Genomic DNA, 25,333 nt, shown 5'->3' on the forward strand with positions numbered 1-25,333 from the left:
CGTAGGTTTCGTCGTCCATGATTATGCAGTTCAAATTTCCAGCAAGAATCGTATTGTACAGCTTTCGAACCCTCGGCCTGATCGATGTTTCTTGTTTCGGACTACGTTTTGGTTGTTTCTGCTTCTTATAGGTTCGAAGATTCAAAAGTTCTTTAGCACGAAGAACATTTGACTTCGAAGTGCCAACTTTTTTGGCCACATCCCGAACTGAAACCTCCTTCTTTTGCTCGAACGTCTTCAGTATACGTTTATCCAACTGAGGACCTTTTTTTCGACCCGTTTTCGATTTATCCTTAAAGGTGTTATCCTCAGCGAACTTCCTGATTGCATTTCGCGCGGCATTTTTTCTTACTCCTTCCATTTTTGCTATCTTTATCAGTGACAGTCCGCGTTCTGTGCACCATTTGTAAACAATTTTTCGACGTTGTTCATACCTCTACTTGTTCATCGAATATCTCGGCTTTGAAGGCTTGTATCATAAATCTACCCTGACAAAGTCTAGATAATTTAGTTTAGATGCGATTAGTACATAAAAACATATATGTTATCGCGATAAAAATAAAGTCTTGTATTTTTCTGTGATACAAAGTCACATTCAATGCATCCGCCATTTTTTTTCGCTTTAGTTTCCTGATAGCATTCTGAAAAAGGAGAGGGAAATAAAATTGGCTCGACAAGGCTGCCAAACACACAGACGTTTCATTGTATATAAACACAGTTTTTGTTTCGCATTCAATCTTTGTGAAAGTTGAAATTTTTTTCATTACCTTAAGGGGTTTTGGTACCTCTTGGGCACCGGTTTGTGGAAAAGTACACATGACTAAATTTATTTATTTTTACGTTTCGCATTCAGCTCATCCGTGCATTAGCAGATCAACATAATCTGGTAATGCACTGATGAGCTGAATGACAACAACCTGTTGGCGGTCAGAATTCCGTCAATTTGTTTCGGGACGTCAGGAAGGACCTAAACAATTGACTTGTACGTAGCAAGTACTTTACGTCTGCTTAGCGGATTATGTTGATCCGCGACGTGGCATTAGCAGATCAACATAATCTGCTAATGTTCTGATGAGCTGAATGCGAAACGTAAAAAAAAATAAAAACTAATTTAATTTCACTCTCCAAATCCTTCAATACCTACACCTACACCAACAAACCTGTCATCATTTCAGCTCCGGAAAAAAAGTTGCGATAAATTGCATATCCGATCACTTTCTTTGGTCGGGTGGGAAAGTCGATGATGAAACTATCTTTCCTACAAACACCATTCACCACCATTTACGATTCCAAGAAAGTAAAACACGTCATTATTTTTGAGTTTTTATTGTGTTGCCACACGTAATTACATTGTGTCCGACACTAGATAGAGGGGTACCGACGATTTCCTGCGAACATTCTTCAGTCAAGTAGCGCCCGTTCGTCGCAGTCATGCAATAATACCTAGCGCATTTGGGCAGAGCAAGCCACCGGCGCGTCGTGTCAATTAGAATGTCGTGCTTCAGAACTTATCTTCGACCCTGCGGACAGCCAAACATAATTTCTGGCCCATTCCGAGCGTTTGTATTTACTTCAATTTCAACCAATTTTGTCATGGAAACTTCGTATAATTCGTTAACCATCGGACCACGAGCTGACATCAAGTGATCTATTTGACCGAACACGGACTGGAGGACCGGGAATCGGAACTGTTGTGAGGATGCACGAGTCGAAAAATTATAATTAAATATCATGTTTCTGTTGGGTTAATGTTCAGGTAAATTGGTATCAGTAGAAATAGTACCAAACTAGCAAAAGCAACAGTCGGCCGGCGTCAGTCATGTGAAGAAACCCGTGCGTTCACCTCTTTTTTTTTCCTTGCAAACCGCGGCCACGTCTTCGTTACTCTCCGAAGAGACGACGTCGGACGATCGACTGACCGGCTTTGGATGCAAGTTTGAAAACTAGCAAACGCACATTACAGCACCACGTGCTGGCTTCTGGGAAATTTTGTTTGATTTTTTCCAAAAATACCTGAACACATAATGCAGGCGCATATCGGAAATGGTTTTCGGTGCTTTCGGGCATGGTGCACCCGAAAATTCCGATATTAGTCAAGAGGAAACCGTGATAGCATGGGAAAATGTGCCGACAGTTTTATGTGGCAATCGGGAATCTGGTTGAAGGGTTTGCTTTCCTAGCGTTCTGCTTTACTGACCGAGCGCATGTCTCTAGCCGTCTTCAGTCTAATTACCAGCTGTTTAGTTTCCTCATGTTTTAGATTTTATGCTAGAAAACGAGATAAAGACGGGATGTTGTCCATCCGTACTGATTATTATTATTATTATTATCATGTTTGATGATTACGAACACGGCAACAGGAACCTCCGCACGTTTCGCAATCAAACTGTCAATCTGTTAGTAGTCTTCGAAATTGATGCAGGTTTTACTGCATTCGATGCACTGGATGACAAGAAGCAAAGAAAAACTATAATACACTGAGGAAAAAGCAACTAAGAGTTTAATAAAAATTCAAGAAAATACAGTACATCGACTTTGAAAAAACAGTACATTTTGCAGAACGCATTATATCTAAGAATTGTAATTAAAAAAATAGAAAAATCAAATAATTAATAGATGATTTATTTTTATAATCTTACTAGTTCTTTTTATTCCCTAAGCTAAAACTAGACTAAAACTTTAATTTATTCCTTGTTTTTGGTGGAGACATTTTCTTTTTTTCAATCAAGAAAATTTAGCAAAATTACGACGCACTCGAAACAAAAATTAATAATGATTTAATTAATTTAAAAAGGTAATAATAAAAAAAACGGTTTGATAGATTTCAATGATTATACATTTATTTGGAAGGTTGATTCATTTTTTTTTGTTTCGATTATAGAGGTTTGAACCAGAACGTCATTCGCCTCTTTGGGTCAGAAAAACTTTCTGACCCTATGTGTGGGGTTGGGAATCGAACCCAGGTGGGCTGCGTGAAAGGCATCGTCTAACCCATCACGCTATACTCGTCCCCTTAAGGTTGATTCATGAAATTTATTATGCAAAACAATTTTGTTCAAATGACCCTACGGCTGGTTTGGCAGTAGCCAATCCGATCCACCCAATTATTGAGTACATTTTAATTTGTTTCTGGCCTTATGTCATCAATAGCAACTTAAATTCCGTGCTTGAGGTCTTTTATTGTTTCTAGATGGTTGGCGTAACATTTATCTTTAGCCGTTCTCCCGCGGCGTCATTATTCGATTGTCAAAGATTGCTAGCAGAACTGTTTCGTTGGCTGTGTGGCACGTAGCGCCGTCCTGTTGAAACCAAACATTTTTCATAAATAAATTCTATGAATCAACATTTCAAATAAATGTATAATCATTGAAATCTTCAAACCGGTTTTTTTATTATTATATTTTTAATTAGAGATTTTTCGTGGGGTACCCTATATTTACATTCGCTTCGTGTTGTCACTGTTCTTTCTATCGTTTTGTAATGCGGCAAATCGAGATTCGATGAGCTAAAACTCTCTATTTATTTTTAATGTGAAAAATACAGTACATTTCAGTAGAAAAATACAGTACAACTTGAAAAACATTAAATTTAAGGGCAAAAAACAGTATCAAAGAGGATAATTCATAAGGCGCGTTTGCCTTTCTCGTATTTTTAAAGCTTTTAAAGCTCAGTGATCTGTGAAAGGATTTATATAATCTAACTACCAATAGAAACGAAACTTTTCAACTTAAGCATGTAAAGAAAATGCATTGAAGTATTTCAATAGTACACTATTGAAAAACCTGTCTCATTTGACCCATGTCAACACCAGCCCATCAGAACGCGTTCTGAAGAAGAAAACAAAATATCTGCTGCTGTACAACAAATCGTTCGAGAAAAATGCTCCGAAGAGTGCTTAATATCGTAACGAGTTCCACAATTTGGTCCTTCTGAAAGGCAGGAATGAATCCCGTACAGCATATTGATAGTTTCTTTCAATGAAATGCAAATCCGAAATGAAATAATCGAAATTAAAATTCTATATGCTGCTATTTTCATTACCGTTAGGACCGCCCATTTGTGAAAAAGCTACAGACGAAATCACGTAAAAAGAAACCTCTTAACAAAAAGTGGATCAGTTTGGATTCTATCGCCACTGCGAGCAGATGTATTTTGTGTCGTTTGCGAAGCTAGTTTCGCTTCCGACAAGAGCGATTACGTCACAGCTGCCAGTAGTTTGCATTGGTGAATAAACAACAAAAAGTGGACAACCGTGGCATCACACAAAATCAGCCGTTCTAATGGCTCTAAAAGTTTTCTAAAGAACTATTAGGATTTGTTGTTCGCAAATCGAAGGTAAATATCCTCAGTTTAGTGCGAATCTAGAACTGTTTGATTTGATTTATGCACTTTTCGCTGTGTGAAATTCACAGTAATCGAGATCAAGTGAAGCCTTCTTTGTTTTTGCGAAAAATGTGAAAAAGGGGAATGCTTGCATAATTCATACAATTGATCAACTAATTGATATTCGGAAGTGCTAAGGAATAACTGAATAAATCTCGCAAGTTTTTCTATTCGTATTTAGAAACCAACAGTTCAAATTTACGTTGGAGAAAATTTCTTCGAGAATCGTCATGAATCAATATCCTCTTCTCAGAAAAATAAGAAGTATCTGTGCCAAATTTGGTGGCAATCCGTTAAGTAGTTTCGGAGTTATGCCGTTTTAAACATTACATTCCCCTTTTTAAAGGCACTTGCTACATCCCCCCCCTCCCCGTATAGTCATACTAAGTTATGCAAAATGTTTCTATGGTCTTCGAAACGTATCGATTCTTGTCAAGTTATATGAATTTTTCCATGACCCCCCCCCCCTTGTTTCTGACCCTTGCTACGCTCCCCCTAGCTTTCATTAAAAACAAATTATAAAAACCGATTTTTATACAGATCAAAGGTTCACGCACTTCTCTGTACAACGTCGCATAAAATTTAAAAATATGTTTGCTATTTTTTCTCGTATTGCTATAGTTGCGTTTTAGCTACTTTTGCAACTTGTAAAATTTTCTTTATTTTTGCTATTTATTTTTAATTCAGAAAAAAAAACTTTCATATACTGTTGACGATTATTATTTTTACTATCTTTTGCTATTTTGCGCACCTCCGTGAACGACCACAATTAGATTAAAGCCGGGAGTTAATAAATATATTTAGAAAAACCCGTTTTAATCCGCTTAGTGGTGTAATGATGCCTTTCTCATATTAATCATACTATCATGTATAATACAGTGGTATTCTTTAAAATAATGTTGATTATTTCATGAATCAATAACCGAAATCATTTATTTGGTCATCTACTGATAATGACTACCGATTGGAGTAGTTTTGAGGCCGATTAGTTTACGTTTTTTGTCTCACTCCTTCAAATGATGGTTTAAAATTTTTAACACACTTTACCCTATAATTCCGGAACCGAAAGTCTATTTTTGCTATTTTTGCTATTTTTGCTATTTTTGCTATTTTTGCTATTTTTGCTATTTTTGCTATTTTTGCTATTAATACTACTTTTTCAATCTCTTTTAAGCAAAAAGTACACAATAATCGGTCTACCTTAAAATAGACCAGATCCGGGATGAAATTGTGATTTTCTAATTTCCTTGCTTTATCATTCGAAATTTCGAATACAAACTAATCCAAAATTTGAACCAAAGCTTGGTCAGCTTATTTCGTTATTCATTTTTGCGTATGCGTTTTGCAATAAATTAAAAGCCTTGAATGATCTATCTTCAACTAGCAAAGATCGTGCCACGTGGTAAAAATCCATGGCAAAATCCTGTGCAAATTGCGCAAGAACGTTATTCCACCACTCCCGACTCATGCCGGTGTTGAGAAAATTCTAAAATATCTATAAATACTTAGGCGCAGCAGCAACTCCCGGTGAACGGGAGTATGTGCTGTGTCAATTTTCACGTCGACCATCCATGTTTGGCCACCTCGCACTCAACTCCACCCGAGTGGAGTAACTTCTCTCGCTCGCCTACTTTCACATCTCCAACGACATGACAACTTATCGGAAGATGCATCTTGTCTTCTTCGCTGTCACTGCAGCTGCAATGATCATTTCGCTTTTCTTCCATTTTCCCAAAATACCAATCCGCTGCTATTTTCAGTTCTAATTTTAGAAAATCTCCACCATGCAACGACACTTCTAATGGGAGTCAGTTTAAAACTGTTGCATCCAAAACCAGGATAGTAAAGTATTCAAATTGGTGTTTCGTGGAAAGTCGCACACTACTTTGCCACCAAAGCCGAATAGTTGACTAGTTGGCACGATGAAACGAACAAAACCTGGAAACCAAAGCTCAAGTTGACTCATGCGGTCTTTGTGGTCTCAATGAATTTAATTGTTTTGAACTGAGCTCAACCATTGAATCATCCTGTCAAGCAACTCTGACAGTTTGCCGCCATCGTCGGAGATAAGATAATTCATCAAAAGTGATAAAATGATTACTTCATTCTTGATTCAATTGGGTTTAATTAATTACTCACTACGGTTTGGTTTAGCAACATCGAAAAAAGTTTTTGTTGCTTCGTTTTCCAACGATATTTGTATGTGTGCCACGCGACGGTCCGCAATCCAGATCAGTTGAACCGAAAATAGTTCCTCCACTCTCAAATTAAACATTTTCGTACATACCTAGAAAGAAAAGAGATAAATTGAACAATTAAAACAAGGGTAAAACTAAACGAGATGTTTTGAACAGTTTAAAATGACAAATGTACCATTATGCTTGGACGTGCTGCTGATTTGCTCTTCATAAGAAAAGCACAGATGATAATAGATGTGTCGAAAAAAATTTCGAAAGTCAAATTTTGATCTATATAATTAGAATAAAAGATTGGAAAAAGACTGACAAAAGCAACCAATTTTCGAGCTATCTTTTCTGCGGCATTGCTTATCAGAGCCGAAGCAAAGATATTGTAACCGATTTTATCACAAATCGTTGACTGAAAGTCGAGTAATCTTTTTAGTTGCTTTTCCAAGAGTATTTAAATTCGCACTGGATGTTCGGACACGATGTAAAATGCACTTGTAGTCACCCAACACCCATAAAGCACATCGGCGGACAAACTGGGCTTATTTAGTAGATAAAAAAAATAGAAACTGTCATACAATTCGTATTTCTATAAGGAAAAATGAAAAGTTTTTACGTTATAGTTTTGTAATCGCATTGATTAAACAAAATGATTACCCTATTAAAATATGTATTTGTCGGTGTTTACAGATAATAACAGATCCAAATCGATGCTTTGGAAGATAACACCGACGATTTTTTTTAATATTAATATGTTTGGAATCTAAAACTGAATTCTGGGCCTGAAATCTCGAACTGAATCCTTAACCTGAATTCTGGAGCTTACTTCTGAGCCTGAATTCTATACCTAAATTCTGGGACTGAATTCAGAAAATGCAACAGTTTTCTGAACCTGGATTCTAGAATTCTGAACCTGAGTTTTGAACCATCATTCTAAACCTGGAATCTAGAGCACAATTTTGAATCTGAATTCTAAGCCTAAGTTCTGGGACTAAATTCGGAAACTGGACCTAAATTTTTGAACTGAACTCTAACCTGAATTCCGTAGCTTGGTTCTGAGCTTGAATTATACACCCTAAGGACTGTCCCAGAAAGTATGGACGCAACCAAAAACTGCTGCCATTTCGCCATTGGTTCAGAATCTGTCAATTTTTATGGCTGCGTCCTGTTGTTTACATTCTTCGCTAACAATTTGCGCAGTTGTTTATTCGTTTTCATTAGTTTGTTTCGAAACGCGTGGACTTTCAGCAGAACAACGTCGAAAAATATTTGTGCATAGAACGCGAACTGTCACTGAGAAAGATAGCAAGAATGGAAGTAGTAAGTGAAAAGGCCGTGCGAAATGCAATCAGGAAGTTCGGTGAGGATAACACCTTTGAGGATAAACCGAAAACGGGTCGAAAAAAAGTCCTGCCAACCCTCAGTTGGATAAATGTATACTGAAGGCGTTCGAGCAAAAGAAGGAGGTTTTAGTTTGGGATGTGGCCAACAAAGTGGGCACTTCGAAGTCAAATAGTCTTCGTCGCAGTTCGCTTTCTCATCTCATCCAAGTCAGTCGATAAAACAAAACCGCTAACGTTCGGGACAGAAGAAACCAAGTACAATATTGTGAACAATAGAACGACCTCGAAATGAGTGAACCAAATGAACAAAAGCTACCGCCGACACGAAAGAATACAATTGTTGTTGACTTCAGACAGTGCAAAATTCGACCTTCGATACGAGAACTTGAAGGTTTGCTTAAGTAGCAAATGCATCTTGACATTGAACGTGTGCATTTACTTCAATGCAATAAGACGAATAATGTTGTTTACATCCAGTTTTATAAAGAGTTGGATGCAATTCAATTCACAAAAGACAATAACAATGTGCACTATGTGGAGCACGAGAACATTAAGTACAACATTCCAGTATATATGGAAGATAATGCTATAGAAGTGCGTGTGTATGATCTTCCGTCAAGCGTCACCGATTCATATATTCGCAAAACTAAGTCCCAATACGAAGAGATTCTATCTATCGAAAAAGAAAAATGGAAGAATTTTATCCCCGGTATTCTAAATGGCGTACGTTTATTACGCATACATACCTTCTTATGTGATTTCCGGTCAAGATACAAGAATTCCGTGCAAATCACTTGTTACCTATGACAATCAGATGGCCACATGCCAATATTGTCAAAAAGCTGTTCACTACGGTAAGCCATGTGATAAACTGGACAAGGAGACAACCACACCAAAGGACAACGGTGCTTCTTTCACACCAACCCCAAGCAACCCCAGTACACCTGTGACAGTCACCAATAACAGTGAGACATCCCCTTCAACAAAACCATCCAACGTATCCCCTATAGAACACCAGCTGCAGTTAACAACTTACCATCCAACCAACCAGCAACTGCAAACAATGTACAACACGACGCGTCTACAGCAACTAGCAACGAAATCAACAACAATACCACGGATGCGGAAATGAATGACGAGACAAACCGCGAACAAACTGCCCCTCAATCCTCGCAGAAGGAAAATGGAAGCTCCTCTCCCCCTAGAAAAAGGGTGACAACGAGATCCAATACAAAAAAAATTATCTGCAAACTCAGCTTAATCGGCCACGTAAAGCTTGTACGCAAAAAGGTCTGAATAAAATATCTTTTAAATTAAAAAAAATGTTCTTCGTGCTAAAGAACGTTTGAATCTTCGAACCTATAAGAAGCAGAAACAACCAAAACGTAGTCCGAAACAAGAAGCATCGATCAGGCCGAGGGTTCGAAAGCTGTACAATACGATTCTTGCTGGAAATTTGCACTGCATAATCATGGACGACGATTTCTACCCATGATTCGAAGCCACAAGGATCCTGATGTCTTCTGGACAGATCTTACTTCTTGCCACTACTCGAAATCAACGGTAGAATGGTATACTACCAAAAATGTCACTTTCGTCCCTAAAGAAACATGTCTCGGCAACCGAAACCATTCAACAGTTCGAAAAAGATTGGAAAAAAGTGTCAAAACTTGTCGCCAAGAAGTCTGTACGGAATTTAACGAGGAACGTTCACAAAAAGGTACGCCAGCTAGACTACAATGGCTAAGTAGCAAATGTTGAGAATAATACTCTGTTGTTGTACAGGGTCCGGCACTCGAAGTGTAACCAATTAAAAAGGCCATAAATTCAGTTTGGAAAATTACTTTTACTCAATTCAAAGTACAAAATGTGTAAAAATAATACTTAATTCAGAATCAATTCACTTTTGCTCGATATGACCACCTTTTGCCTTGACTATGGCCTTGAGACGGTCAAAAAACGAATCGCAAGTTGCCCGAATGTGACTTGCAGGTATTTTGGCCCACTCGACTCGAGACTGGTGTATCTTTTAGTTCGGACTTTGCTCTCCAAAATGGCCCAAAGAGAATAATCCATTGGATTCGCATCTGGTGAATTCGAGAGCCATTGTGTGGACGTGATGAAGTTCAGAACGTTGTTTTTCAGCCATTCTTGGTTCACTCGAGCTTTGTGAGACGGTGCCGAGTCCTGCTGAAACGTCCATGGTCTGCCACCAAATTGTTTGTCTGCCCACGGCTTCAAAGCAACCTCCAGAATACTTTCCCGATAATATGTCGCATTTACCTTGACGCCAGGCTCGAAGGTCTGAAGTTGGTTACACTTCGAGTGCCGGACCCTGTAGTCTAATATTATCAGTATATCGAATAAAATTTGAATATCTAACACTTGTGATTTTTTTACAACGAAATCAAAGTGCGTCCATACTTTCAGGGACAGTCTTTAGTTTTAGTTTTAGTTTTCTTTAGACTGAACTCGAAAACCAGAACAAAATTCGGGGTCTGGATTCAAGAACTGAATCCTGAACCTGAATTCTGGAGCTTAATTGTGGACTGAAAACAAAATCCGGAACTGCATTCTGGACCTTGATTCTAGAACTAAATTCTGAACTTGAGTTCTGACCTGCAATTATGAACCTGGGTTCAAACCAAAATTCTGAACCTGGATTCTAGAGCTTTATTCTGTGCCTGAATTATATACCTAAATTCTGGGACTGTATTCAGAAACTGGAGCTGAAGATAACGCCGACAATTTTTCTTAATAATAATATTTTTGAAGAAGCAGGCACAATTCTGTATTTATTATTGATAATATGAATAAAATCTGTATCTTTCATCAAACTTTCCTGGGCGTATACAAATCAGCACATTACAGATAATTCTGTATGAATGGCAACTCTGTTGGTACATGAAAACATTAACATAGTCTAGACTACAGGCTCTCACAGTAACAGACTACCTCTTAGGGAACCAAACGAACCGTCAAACTCGCATGCTCTAGCATAGGAATTTGACGGTTCGTTTGGCTCCCTAAGAGGTATTCGCCAGTCTGTTACTGTGAAAGTCTGTAGTCTAGACTATGACACAGGCTGGATGTTTATGATAAGGAAACGTGGCACCAGACATGGCATTTATACAGATGTATCTATATTATATAGATTTTGACATGCGTATACAGATTTTATACAGATTTCCTAAATTTAATACAGAAATCGCTATATCACAAAAAGAAGGTTATCAAAGCTTAAATTTTTATATCTGAGCTATCTATTAAAATTTGATTTCAGTTATTAAATTAAAATTTTTTTTAAATCAACGGACAAATTACAAATAAAATTGGAAATTTTTGTGAGGATATTTGATGAACAACACTGAAATACATTTATACTATAATTCGAAACTCATTTGAACTGATATTCAAGGAAGCCATAGCATTACGAAACTTTGTTATCAAACTTGTATTCTTGTAAACTACGATGATATGAAAAATGGATGTTCATTGAACCTTTCTTTTTATTTCCATCATCTGTTGGGATATCTTTTAACATCATTTTATTGAAGAAATTTCATTTTATACGTGAATACAAATGACTACAGATTGTTTACACAGGGCAGTACAGATTTTTTATGAAAATATCTGACATCTCTACGTGACGCGATCATGACTTATGCAGTGACAAATAAAGAAATATTCGAAATGATCGTTAAAATGATTGAAGAATCCAATTTGAGTGTCTTGTCTGTTGTCTGTGTATTGATGGCCTAAAGGTTATGATGGTGGAACCAGTTGGATGTGGTGTACAGCGTGCTGCTGAAACCGAGTGAGGCGACAATTGATGCGTTTGAGCCGAACATTACAAGCAAAATGACCACACCGATAGACAAAGTAATTTTGCAACATGACAATGCTCGCCCGCATGTTGCACAGCCGGTAAAAACATACTTAGAAATGATTTAATGGGAGCAGAGCTAATAAAAGTCATTTTCATTGGCTCATAACAGACGAAAAAGACGAGAAATTACTGTCACTCTCATCTTCGCTTGCAAACTATGAGAACGAAATTTATGTCCAGTCGATGACATCAGCGGGACAGTAGTTTCAAAATTGTGTTTTTTCTTTCATTTGCCCTTTCAGTCATTTGCAGTTTTCAGTGAAAATCCCATAGTATACAGTGATTCAACCGAAGCTGTGAGAATCGAAAATGACAGAAAAAGGTTTCACAATTACTTTTACGTGTTGGTGCTCGAATTGGTAGTTTTGGTTTCCAAAGAGGTTCTGTCACTATTTAAAGCCAAGCGTCACATAATTTCAATACATCGATGAGAGAATTAGTATTGAAATTCTGCTGATGCTCCCTGAAGCCGTTAGTTTGGTTTTGTCTTGTCATAGAGGAAAGAGTGACGTTGGCAATTATTCTCTCTGATTTTTTTAATGAGAAACAAAAATGCTTCGTCTCTCTTCGTTTGTTCTGTTGTGGGTCATTTACGAATGAGACAGTAAAATATTGAAAATGAGGTTATTGGATTACATTCTTTCATTGAGAATGCGTGACAATTTTAAGCTCTGAATGGGAGGTCCTACCCAACCCGCCGTACAGACTGGTCATTGATCCTTCCGAAGACTATTTGCTCCGGTCGATGCAGCATAGCCTGGCTGACCAGCATCTCTCCTATTATGATGAAGTCAAAAAATGGATCGAATCGTGGATTGCGGACAAACCGGTCGAGTTTTTCATAAAAAAGATAGGGAAACGTTTTAAACAGCTTGTGTCAATAAAGTTTCAAATTTCGAAAAATAACGACACGAACTGTCCTTCTCGAAAATTCACAAAATCTTCGAATATTTCCAAGCCCTATGTGCCACAATTTCGCTAAACTGATCATATTGATTTTTAAAACCTGAATACTTTTCTATGCATTTTTATACTTTAATTTTCAAATGCAATCCTTTTCATGATGGTTAATAATTAGTCTGTAAACAAATGATATTTTAAATACATATCCTAGACATTGCGAAGTGGATTTTTGTTGAAGCTTATATTTTCTGAAGTTCGAAAACTGTGTGTATGGTAATTACAAGTGCATCTGGTGGAACGCAAACGTACTTACGTACGTGCTATCTAAGCAGATGATCAGAGAAATTCGAAAAGCAGTGATAATATGTTTTAAACCATTCCATGGTCTAAGCCGTAAACCGATTCACCAGAGTTTGAACAAACCACAGTAGAACACGCCACGACAAGCTTATCGTGAACTCATCGCTTCTCCATCAACTGTTTTTTAATGACTTTTATAGCTCACCATTGTTAATCCAATTTCCCGCATTTTACAATTGCTCTCCAAAGCCGCATCGCACTGTTTTCAGTTTCTCGATTACTGCTGGCTCTGAACGGACTTTACCTCACCATGCAGTCAGTCGTCGATGGAATCTCGCACGAAAGAATAATCCATGCTCGATTCGTTGCAAGCCCGGGCCCGAACCGAGCTAGATTTAATTTCAGGCTTCATAAAATTTCCGCTATCCGAGAATAATAGCACCGCAACAGCTGACTGACTGACTGACTGACTGGCAGATCTTCATCAACCGCCAAATCACCTCTGCTTTGCTTCTCAATATCGGCATTCGAGCTGGTCAGGTTTAATAACTCTACTAGCCAGCCATCGGATATTTCACCAAAGCCCGGGGCTATGCTCTTCCGGAATCGTGATTTGATGCGGCAAGAAATTGTCGATGCCATGAATTTCAGCTGATTCTCCAATCACCAATCCACCATTGAACCATTACAAATGATCATAAAACACTTTAAAAATATGATTACACACTTAAATTAGATTGCCGATCTATTCAAATCACAGTAGCTGATTTTTTTCAACAGGAATAAAGTTTCATCACAGCGGTACCTTAAGGTACTGCTGTCAACAAATGATTTTTTGTGCTGATATATCAGGAGAATGAGAATATTCGGTAGTTCGGCTGTTCTAAACTCGTCAAAAGTTGAAAAATCACCGAACGAAGTTTAGTGTGTACTCATATTGACGAATTTAACAAGGAATTCTATCAGTTCCAAAGTTCAGTTCGACAGCCTATACAAAGCTTCACTACTAATGTACCTTCGAATATGCTATCGAAAATTACTCAGAAACTGTAGAAACTCTTGAATTACAGTGATTCGATATAATTGATGGCTTTCATCGTTGGCCCAGAAATATGAAAGATTTATGTATTCCGTTATTGAAGGGTTTATTTTTCCATTTCACCACCCAAATAAAAAAAAGGTCATTGCACAGAGAACCACCAAAGATCCTGCCTTACCAACCTGAATACTCTAGGTACTAAAATTATGTGCTAAACTCTCGATCCAAAACGTGACTTGTCATCTTGTTGATCTATCCCGGATCATGTCAGAGTAGGGATTTGCTCGTCTCCAACCAACCGAAACGACGGATGAGCGGACACCGGCGCACAACTGCTGTGCGGTTCACTGCCTCTAAGTCATATGCTTGCGAAAGCATGCTAAAAGCAATTACTTTACGCCGTTTTGAATTCGTACCAGCTTTCCGTCTCTAATGATGGAGCGAGCCGTTCACCGGTGCGCAGGTGAGCTAACATGCGTTTACGAAGAGAAAGAGTTTCCGAGTGAAGCTACACAAAGCAAAGCATCGCAAAGTTCGCAACCTCGGTCGGTCCGGCCCTCTTTTGGGGTGGTTTCAGGAAAATCCCAGCTGTTGAGTGCATGTGCACCTCACGGATATGACAGACAGCTCTTCGGCTACTGCACTTTGTTTCGCGTTAACCCACGAAAGTGAAATGCAATCATCTTTTCGGTGCGGGTGAAAGTGAAAAAAATGTGACGTACGCTGTATGGGCTTTGGGATGGGGAGTTAAAATATTCTTCTATCGAAAATTTCGACATGTTGATCTGTTTTAGAGCATGACGTTTGCCAATACGTCGAAAAATGATTATTCACTTATAAAACTAGATAACAACCTAGACATAAGCTATTAACTCTATCTCGAGATAGCTGTGATAACATAAAACAAATGATCTGTCAAATGAAAGATTTCTATTGCGGTGTGTGTCATATTCTATTCGACTCAGTTTCTCGGAGATGGCTGAACCGATTTTGATACGGACTTAGATTCAAACGAAAGGTCTCACGATCCCATATGGAATTTCTGAATTTCATCAAGACCCGACTTCTGGTTCCGGAGTTATAGTGTAAAGAGTGTTCAATATTGTACATCGTCACTTAAACCGGCAAAACAAAACACGTAATTTTTTTTCTAAACTGGTTTCAAAACTACACAAATCAATAGTTATTATTAGTAGGCAACTATACAAACCGATTTCGGCTATCCTGGTTCCCGGTCTCCGGTTCCGGAAGTACCGGAAATAGTGGTCATATGTTCCAAAATTGATCTCACTCACTTTTCTCAACGATGGTTTGACCGATTTCCACAAACTTAGATTCAAATGAAAGGTCTCACGGTCCTTTACGGAATTCCTGAATTCCATCCGGATCCGATTTCCGGTTCCGGAATTATAGGGAAAAGTGTATTCAATATTGTGAACCGTCACTTAATCCGGCGAAACAAAAACCGTAAAAAATCTAAACTGGACTCAAAACCGTTATTCCCAATCTTAGGATCAAATGAAAGGTCTTATGGTCCTACAAAAAATTACTGCATATTTTTGGATACAACAAGAATTTAAATCGTCGTTCAGAGTACGATGGCAAAATCGTATAAAATCTTTAAAATTTGAATAAAAACCGTACGAACCGACTTCGATTATACCGGTTCTCAGGTTCCGGTGCTGGAAGTACATATAATAGTGAACCCACTTCGTTTTCTAATAGATGGCCTAACCGATCAGAGAACTGTATCATTCTTCATGTTATACTAGTTAATGCACAAACAATCCCTTGGTTTCTTTCAAAAATCGAAGAGAAACATTTTGAGTAGAATACCACAGTATTATATATGAGAAAGGCATCATTACACCACTAGGTGGATTAAAACAGGTTTTTATTATCTTCAAAGTACTGTCCACAACTTTCTACATTTCTTGGCCTCCTCACGAGCAAAATTTTTTCGTAATCCTCCTTTTCAAAAAGACAAATAACAGACCCATGGTGTTGTTCGAACTTTTAAGGTGGAAGAAGTCAACCGCAACTTCGAAGAGTTCAATGACATTTTTTTCAATGAAATCTTATCCTTCTTCACGATATAAATTCAAAATTTTTTATATTAATAATCATAGAACACGAGAACCAAAAACTGCTGATACACAGATTGCCTTAATTTCTACTTATCTTGTATAGCGCGACCTTGTATCAATACTCGCACTTTTTAGTTCCAATTAACTATTCTAAAATTATTATGGGTTAGATTCTAAAGCTTGCTTCAGATAGAATTGGAACAAACGCCCTTATTCTGAATAACGGCGTTTTTGGTTTTTCGATCGAATCCTAGCTACCTTTGATTTTGCTAGTGTTATTAAGAATACGAATGAAATACGATAAAAAAAACGATACGGCGTTATTCAAAATAAGGGCGAAAGACAATTGCCTGTATTTCAGTTCTTTATTATTGAATTCAAGATCTTTTTACCTTTTATATATATATATAAAAAATAGGTATAGAATTCGCTCAAACTTTAGAAAAATTTTCCGCGGCCCGAAGGGCCAAATGTCATATACCAATCGATTCAGCTCCACGAACTGAACAAATGTCCGTGTGTGTGTGTATGTGTGTGTCTGTATGTGTGTTGTCAACTAAGAGGTCGAGATCTCAGAGATGGCTGGACCGATTTTGATCAAACTAGTCGCAAATGAAAGGTCTCCCCGTCACCCAGAACGTCATTGAATAGTTTTGAGATCGGATGTTTACTTTTTGAGTTATTCGAAGTTTTATGTCAAAATTTTCAGTTTTTTGACAGTATCTGTCACATTTGACCTTGAAAACAGAATATGTTTCTATACTTAGATTCCACACGGTAATAGCTATCCAACAAGCCATAGATTGTAAAAATCCGTTCATTTTCAACGGAGATATCGATTTTTCTGTGTAAGCAACTTTTTTCCCTATTCCAGCAGTAGAAGTTTTGAGCGCTGTCTGGCAAAGGCTTTGGAGCAACATAAAACACGATTTTTTATACCGTTACATACAATTGTTTCTAAGTACAACTCATTTTTCTCGTTGATGGCTGAACCGATCTAAGATTCAAATGAAATCTAAAAATCAACTATGATTCAAATGAGAGGTCTTAAAATCCTATAAAACATATTACTTTTTAGTCAGTCCGATTTCTGGTTTAGGAGATACAGGGTGATTGGTATAAAAATGTCCATTTCACATAAATTAATCAGGTTTATCGGGTTGGCAGATTTGGATAGATTACCAAATAAATTTAGTTCAGTTTAAGCGATATTCGTTTTTGGATTTGTAATGTACCCCCAAATTTTAATTCGCACTACAATTTCTCAAAGGTGTCTACACACTCCTCAGGTAAATTTAACTGATTTCGGCTACACCGATTTTAGAATTCTGGTTCCAGTATCGAATCGTTTCTCAAAGCTCAATCATTTTCTCAAAATTTCTCGATCATTTTCGCCAAATTGAACTCCAAAAACAAAAATTCAGGTCCCATACAAAATACAAATCTAAACTTAAGATCCCATACAAAATTGGTGAATTTGATCAGATTCTGGAATTACAGATGATGAGTTTTTAAAATTCATATCGATATAGAAGATGTAAATTGTTTGGCGTAATTATTTAAAGCCATTCGAATCATTTTGGGTTATGCTAGTTCCTGAATACCGGCTGTGAAAGTACCATAAATGATGACGAAAAACTCTAAAGTGGAACTTACTTCGACATCTCATGGAATGTTCAATCGATTGTCACACGTTAAGATTGAAAGATTGACGATAATTAAAATAATGTCATGAGAACTAAAACACCTAAGAATATCCATGCAAAAAACACATTCGGATTGATAAAAAAAAAAGGTATAATCTCACTGATAGGTGGATTAATCACGTTTTTATACAAATGTAGCGTTTTCTTCATACTTTTAAGAAAAAATGCGGATAAAATTATTCGTCACGGTTTCGAAGGAATTCTCGAATTTTTCCTGCAACACGGTTTATTAGGCGGCGCACACCTTCTTCGTCCATCGTTTTAGCTATCTTATTCCACCAGGTCGTTATTTGATTGATGTCTTTGACAACCTTTCCCTTTGCCTTGAGTCTCCTCTTCATGATTGTCCAGTTTTTTTTTAATAGGGCGGAACTGGACCCATTTCTCTGCATACCATTCTTGAACGACTTTGCTGTAATGACAGCTTGCCAAATCCGACCAAAACATTAAGGAATAGTCGTGGGATCGAATGAACGCAAAATTCGTTTTTGGAGACACTCTTTTCGGTATAGTTCCGATGCAAATGCCCTGCCAAATCATGAATTTTCTTGCAAATTTGTCGGCAAAAACAAATTTAAATTTGGTTGGAACATCCTCCCGAGCCGTTGCCAAGTAAAATTTTTGACCTGAGATTTGCCCGTAGTCAGCCTTGACATAGGTTTCATCGTCAATCAGAGACACCCATCGAACTTGGTCAGCACCTGGTCATATAGTTTCCTGAGCACGAATTTTGACCGCACTATTATGTTTTATTGTCCGATTTGGCTGTTTGCTAGCTCGATACGACTTAATTCCTTCCCGGAGTCGAGGTACTATGGTCAGCACCGAATTTTCTGGCCAAATCACGGTCCGACAGATTAGGAATCCCTTTTTATCGTCTTCAAAATCTTACCACGCAGTTTCCGGTCAACAGTTCCACTCCGACGATTGACTTGAGGCTTCCGAATCGTCGTCAATGTTTCCTTATACCGTTTGATAACGCGCCATACGGTATTTCTGGGCAATTTCAGCTGTTTAGCTAGCCTTGATGCAGACCACAATGGATTTTCCAAATAACTGTGCACAACTTTTTCCTTCTTTCGGTTTCCATGTTGATTGTTTACAAAGTACAGTCGATTTGCGGAATGTCAAAAATTATACGTGAAGCTGACAAAACTCCCGACACGTGGGCGCCAAGAATTTCCTAATCCGTCCACCAGGAGCTGAGCAAAAGTTTGTTCCAATTCCAAATAAAGCAAGCTTCAGAACTGAATTCAGCTCTGATTGCAGTTCCAGAATTTTAGAAAAGGAATTTAGACCTAATATCTGGAGCTAAAACTGAATTTTGAACCTAAATTCTGGACCTGGATTTTGGATTGTGAAGCTGAATTCAACAACAGACTTCTGATACTGAGCCATAAGCCTGAGTTGTAAACCTTAAACCTTGGACTGAATTTGGAAACTAAAACTGTATTCTGGACATCTCAACTCTCTGACACTTTAAATTTAAAAAAAAATGTTTTGATTACACCAGATCTGGATGTTCCATGCATTTCTAAGACATTTATCATACGAAAAATTCTTCAATTTTGCGGTTTTTTCTACACTGATTTTTTAAATTACGCAGTCTCAAATTCTCCCTAAAGTCGATTTTTTCCAAAAAAAAATTTTTTAGATTACACCACATTTGGTCGTTTCAAGCATTTCTAAGATATTTGGCATCAATAGGAATTATTTTTAGTTTTGCGGGTTTTTGTAAACGAATTTCCGAAGTTACGATAATACACCATGATTTAAAATTTTCGAATCATGATCCATTTGGACTGATGTCGCTGAAATTTAAGCGTAACGCACTTGACGTTGTTTGGTATAACTTCAGGCGTGTTTCTGATACTATGGTTATCTTTGCAACATAAATACAGGCGTTATGTTTTGAAATATGAAAATTCCAAATATGAATTAAATGGAATAGTGTGATGAACGTATTTTTTACACGATTTCAACTAATGTCTCAAATGATATACATTTGAATAGCACAACAGTGAAAAGCACGACGAATTTTTTTTTAGTCTGAATCGTTTACAATTGAAATATTTTGATTTCGAATAACGACGACGCCTAGAATAACATGTTTACCTGCGTTCTTTGCTCCAATTTTTATTTTGTGTTTCAGAATTTAGACACTCAAACGAACTGCTTGAAAAAACACGTGTAAATCGAAACTCATAAAAACAAACTCTATTTCGAATTCTTGAAAATACCGCAAAATGATTTTTTTTTCATTTTCTAAAATAAAACATATTGAATATAAATTATTTAGGTGAATCAATACAGTTTGTGTTGTTATATCTATGAAACAATTAGCTGACCCGTCGAACTTCGTCTCGTCGGCATTTTTTTATTAAATTCATTTTTTCGAACAGTAAAATTGTCTAACGTTAATATTTTATTCTATTATTTTAACGGTTACTTGGCCCACAATAAACGAATTACGATAAATTCATATTCAACACATTTAACTCGGCCTGAAGAGAAATATCATCAAATATTATTGTGAACGTGATAAAAGCGTTTGTTACGAAACAATTAAACAAATGCACCATCTCATCCTCAGTGCATTAAACAGAGATTGTAGATCTCTTGTAGTATAGATGACCAAATGTATACTTTAAATTGATTCCGCAAATTTACAAAAGCTGCCCTCGCAACTTGTTGTGTGTAATTGCATATAAAAGCTCAATTGTAGACTAAAGACGTTTGAAAATTTAATGGCAAATCCTTGGGATTATCGGAGGAAATCAAATTGTTTTGAGCAGTTTTCCATAAATTGGTTCATCGCTAGTCTGGTGATAATGCTTAGTTGTGTTTTATGAATGTTCATAGAATGGCAATCAATTAATCAGGATCAATTTTCGAGCAATTCTTCTGGTCTAGCGGAGTGAACATGGTGAGTGATTCTACCATTATTCTTCGTATCAATTATAATGGATCACACAACTAATGGTTTTTACATACCACAACTTCTCCTCCTTCACGATTCGCATTTGTTGAATTTGGTAATTCGGTAGGAGAAAGGAATGATTGGCTCAAGCAGGTTACAAATGTTATGGATAGCATCCTAAGCAGTTTTTAAGTAATCCATCCTTGAAAATTTATCCTAATGGCTGAACAAACTTCAGCATGCTAAATGCAAGGAAAATCTCTTTTTTGTTTTGATTATAGAGGTTTCAAACTTAAGATCATTCGCCTCTTCGAGCCAGGAAAATTTGATGACTCTATGTTTGGGGTTGGGAATCGAACCCAGACGGGCAGCGTGAATGGCATCGACTTACCCATTACGCTATACCCGTCCCTGTATTTGACCTTATTATTTTAATAGCAGAGTCCTATTATTGATTAGAATAGCCATATGCCTTCCATTATTAAGACATTTGGCATAAGCTATGAAGCACGTGTTTCAAAGTGACGAATCTTATGGATCAAGCATGCATGTAAAGTCTCCAGCCAAAACTACTCGTTGCGCGCCAAAAGATTTTCTAACGATCTAGTATTCTTTTCTTCGACGACCAAACACTTGTGCAACTCGTTGCGCGCCAAACATCAATCATAGATCTAGCAATCATTGGCGACTTTTTCAGTGGAGAATTCCATTGTCCATTCAAAACTACTTTATGGATTTTTCCCACTTTTCCGGTAAGTTTTTCTTTTATTTTTTTTTTTTGATGTACGAACCCGGTATAGGTAGAAACTAATCAAACAAAAAAAGATTCATGTAAATCCATCCATCCGTTATTAAGTGATGCGATTACAAAGAATGATCTCTGCATTTTTATATATATACTAGCTGACCCGTCGAACTTCGTCTCGCCTGAAATTATTTTTTTAAATTTGTGTTTTCGAACAGCAGAGTTGCCAAACGTTAATGTTTCTTTCCATTATTTTACTGATTACTTGGCTTACAATAAACGAATTACGACAAATTCATATCCAACACAATAACTTCGTCCCGAAGAAGAAATATCATCAAGAATTATTGTGGATATGTTCAATGCTTTTGTTACGCAAAAACTAAACAAATACACCGTTTGCCATCTCATCCTTCGAGTCAGTGTATTAAACAGAGATTGTAGATCTCTCTCAAACTAAAGATTTGACATGTGGGATGATGGATTGGATTGAATCATATCTGACTGGTCGTAGTACGACCGTGAAATTTAGCGACTGCGTTACTCCATCATTCATCGTGAGCTCTGGCGTTCCTCAGGGAAGCCATCTAGGACCATTCATATTTTTGCTATATCTAAATGATCTGAATTTCGCATTGCAATGTATGAAGCTATCATTCGTCGACGATTTCAAGCTGTTTCATCTTATCAAAGATCTGAAAGACTCAAATTTCTTGCAGTTACAGTTGGATGTATTTTCTAACTGGTGCAACGTCAACAGAATGGTTATCAACGCCTACAAATGCTTCGTTATCTCCTTCTCTCGTAAACGAACCACGATCATGTATGATTACACTATTTCGCAAGCTGTACTAAAACGGGAGACATCAATTAAGGATCTAGGAGTGTTATTGGATTCAAAACTTAGTTTCAAAGATCACATAGAATATACCCTAAAAAAACCCTCTAAAGCATTAAAGATGCTAGGATTCATCTTTCGCATCTCAAAAAATTTCAATAACATATACTGCCTGAAATCGTTATATTGCGCTCTAGTTCGCGAGTATGCTGTTGTTGTTTGGGCACCATATTATCAAACAGATAAGCTACGCATTGAAACTGTTCAGTGCAAGTTCATTCGTTTTGCTTTGCGTCGCCTGCCCTGGAGAGATCCATTTAATCTTCCAAGCTACGAAAATCGTTGTAGACATACACTTCGATTTGCTATCTGTCCGCCGTGATACACAAAAAGCTGTTTTCGTCGCGGACCTCATCCAATCTCGAATTGATAGTGCACATCTCCTACAACAGCTAAGTTTTGACATTCTTCGGCGTAATTTGCGGTTTAATCCCTTTCTCAGAATTCCTCGTGCTAGAACTAACTATGGGTTCATTGAACCGTTTTCGAGTATATGTCGCGTATTCAATACTTGTTCTGATGGATTTATTTTCAGTTTATCTCGTAACGCCATTAAAATCCGTTTTCTCCAAATATTTTCCCGCTAGTTTTATTAGGATAATTAGTCAATATGAATAGTTGTTAGTTAGCTTTGTAGTTTAAATAAGGGTAATTTAAGATTCGTTATGTATCATTTGGTCAAATGTTATTTGTTGATACAAAAGATGAGAAGGTTTTATGCCTGCTGGAGAAGGAGAACCAAAATCTCAGCTCCAGCAGGCTTTTCCCTTGCTTCTAAATAAACAAATAAATAAATTAACAGATGGATGAAAAAGAGATGACCAAGATAAGCATGTACTGAAGACGTTTAAAATTTAATAGCAAATGCTTAGAGATTATCGAAAGTAATAAACTAATTTTGAACGGTTGTCCATAACCTACTTCACCGCTAGTGATATTACTTAGTCGTGTTTGATGAATGTTCGTAGCAGGATAATGACAGGATCAATTTTCGATTAACGAATTAGCGATAAAATGAAAAATAATTGGACATTCGAAAGTTCAAATTACCCTTTTATTAAATATTGTGTCCATTAACTTTGACATGAAAGCTATATTCGTTCAAGAATTGTATCAAAAGGCCTCTCATTTGTCGAGCCACCACATCGGTTTGCTTAGTATTCAGTCCTGAGAATCAATATTCTGTTCTAGCGGAGTGAACATGAGGAGTGATTATACCAGTATTCTTCTTATCGTTAAAACCAATGTATTAAACAGCAGATCTCACAGCTAATGGTTCTTACATGCCACGATTTCTCCTTCAGATATGATATTCACGATTCGCATATGGTAATTCGTCAAATAATCCAAAGTTGGGAAAATGAAATGATTTGGTTTAAGCAGCTTACAAATGTCATGAATACCATCCGTTTTGAAGTAAACCACTCTTGAAAACTCACTCGAATCGGCTGAACAAACGTCAGCATGCTAAATGCAAGGAAAATATTTTCATCTGAACTCATTATTTCAACAGCAGAATCCTATCATTGATACGTAAAAAAATCGTTACATTATTTGATTTGTTCAACTCACGCCCACGATGGCCAGCATAATTCATCTAAATACATCTACTGGTAAATGACATTAGAACTTGTGTTTCTGTTTACGGTATAGCTAAAACAGTCATTTGGCAAGTAATGATTTTGATACCCTATTAAGCACGTGTTTCCAAATGACAAATCAATCATGCATGTAAAATCTCCACCCAAATCTACTCGTTGCGCGCCAAACGATTTTACAAAGATCTAGTATTCTTTTCTTCAACGGCGAAATACTGAGCATCTCCTTGCCCGCCAAACATCAATTGTAGATCTAGCAATCATTGGCGACTTTTTCAGTGGGAAATTCCATTGTCCATACAAAATAACTTTATTGGTTTTTCCCACTTTTCCGGTAAGTTTTCCTAATTTTTTTTATGTGCGAACCCGGTGGGGGTAAAAACTGATCAAACAAAAAAAAAGCATCTCAATCCGTCCATCCGTTCTTACGTGATGCGATTACAAAGAATGATCTCTGCATTTTTATATATATAGATAGATTCCATATTCACAGTCAAATTTATTTTTCGGTTCACGCTAGCTTTCGAAATATTATTCTGACAACAACTGTCGCATCAAATGAGTAAGAACACATTCAGATATATTCATACAAAATGTAACGTTGATGTTTGGCAAATGAAAATCGTAGCCGTGCTTGGTTTCTTATGATGTCAATTTTCGTTTCATTATCTTCATGTTGTCATTTCTCTGTCAGCCGGTGGGTAAAACAACACAAATATGAAATTAATATGTTTCAGATTCAAGTGAACGTTTTCAGAAGTTCCTGCTTTTCAACGTCTGTTTTTGGCCTTACCATTATTTTATTAGGCAATTCATCACATCACTTGAGGCAATCGGTTCAAAGTGATATTCGGGTAGAAAAATTGAGTTACGAGCTTTGAAAGATATAAATTCCTCAAGTAACGCATTTTCGGACCATGATTAATATTCATGAAAGAAGACTTATTGCTCATGGTTTCATGAGAAGCCAAAAAGATTGGTTTAGTGATTTTCTAACAGTAACGGATTTCATTCCGTGTATATTTTAAATGCTACACCACGCTTGAGGAAAAATATTTGTAGCCGTTGTAAGGACATTTTTTAAAATCAGGTTTTTTCCTGAAAAATTGTGTGACTAACTGAAACATATGGCTCTTATTACCGGTATCACTATACGGTGAAAACCAAGTGAAGTGATTGTGACCCTTATTATTGGTATCACTTCACGGTGAAAATCGAGTGAAGCGAGTTTAGGTCCTTGGATGAATTTGATGTCATTATGAACATCACGCCATCAGCATTTCGTTGAAGAAGTGATTTTTTTCCACTACAGTGATCACTGCACTATGCGTGATAC

At 37.1% G+C, this 25,333-nt stretch overlaps 1 protein-coding gene across 1 annotated transcript in view; it reads right to left on the reverse strand.

Moving 5' to 3' along the window:
* The window catches only part of LOC131435033 (tubulin beta-3 chain), an 83,544-nt gene that overhangs the window by 50,605 nt on the left and 7,606 nt on the right, over positions 1-25,333 (reverse strand). The gene's annotated exons all lie outside the window — the stretch shown is intronic.

This window comes from Malaya genurostris, chromosome 3, assembly GCF_030247185.1.
Source record: "Malaya genurostris strain Urasoe2022 chromosome 3, Malgen_1.1, whole genome shotgun sequence".
Taxonomy (NCBI): Eukaryota; Metazoa; Arthropoda; class Insecta; order Diptera; family Culicidae; genus Malaya; species Malaya genurostris.